The sequence below is a fragment of the Schistocerca gregaria genome, chromosome 1 (assembly GCF_023897955.1).
Source record: "Schistocerca gregaria isolate iqSchGreg1 chromosome 1, iqSchGreg1.2, whole genome shotgun sequence".
NCBI lineage: Eukaryota > Metazoa > Arthropoda > Insecta > Orthoptera > Acrididae > Schistocerca > Schistocerca gregaria.
Window position 1 is genome coordinate 772,522,965 of NC_064920.1, and position 847 is coordinate 772,523,811.

Below are 847 nucleotides of genomic sequence, written 5' to 3' on the forward strand. Positions count from 1 at the left end.
CTAGTTATTACGATCTCAGTCATTTTTTCTTAGTTCGTAGTTGTTTTGTGCATCGTTTGAAAGCGTTGTCTTCTGCAGTTCTTATTTGCCTACCTGTCAGTTTATGTCAGATTGAGCTATTTCTGTTGATCCTTAATGTAGCTGACATCGGTTATCTGTCTCTACATCTACGGCTGACGAAAGTATGGTGTACTTCACCGGGCCTCATATATTCTACTAATTTTTCTCCATTTCTTTATTCTCTTTAATTTTGCTACTGAAGCATATCACCGCAAATAATGTATGTTATTTGTATTTACAATGGAATTAAAACCCTTAGCTGCTTACAGGCGTTGACATAAGACAAGGGGGACAAATGAAAGTGTGTGCCCCGACCGGGACTCGAACCCGGGATCTACTGCTTGCATGGCAGACGCTCTATCCATCTGAGCCACCGAGGACACAGAGGATAGTTCGACTGCAGGGACTTATCTCTGGCACGCCTCCCACGAAACCCACATTCTCAACGTATTGTCCCGCACTACATACGTAGTGCCCCGTCCATTATACTCCATGTCCGAAAGAACAGGTATCATCGTAGCATATATATAGTTAAGGTTCACCGGCCAATTGACCATCTTCTTCTTCTATGCGAATGCACAAACAGTGCCAGAACTCTTATGGGAATCGGCAACGCGCCGCGAGCAATGCGTATACTGTAATCAGGAGATCCCAGGTTCAAGTCCTGGTCGGGGCACACATTTTCATCTGTCCTCGTTGACGTATGTCAACGCCCGTAAGGAGCTACAGATTTTCATTTCATTGTAATTTCGTTCTAACGAGCTGCTTGGCCACATGTCCGAAAGAA

At 44.4% G+C, this 847-nt stretch overlaps 1 non-coding gene across 1 annotated transcript; it reads right to left on the bottom strand.

Moving 5' to 3' along the window:
• Positions 1-366: 366 nt before the first annotated feature.
• Trnaa-ugc (transfer RNA alanine (anticodon UGC)) lies at positions 367-440 on the bottom strand. The gene has a single exon. It is a non-coding gene; the product is annotated as a tRNA-Ala (tRNA).
• Between the last annotated feature and the right edge of the window lie 407 nt (positions 441-847).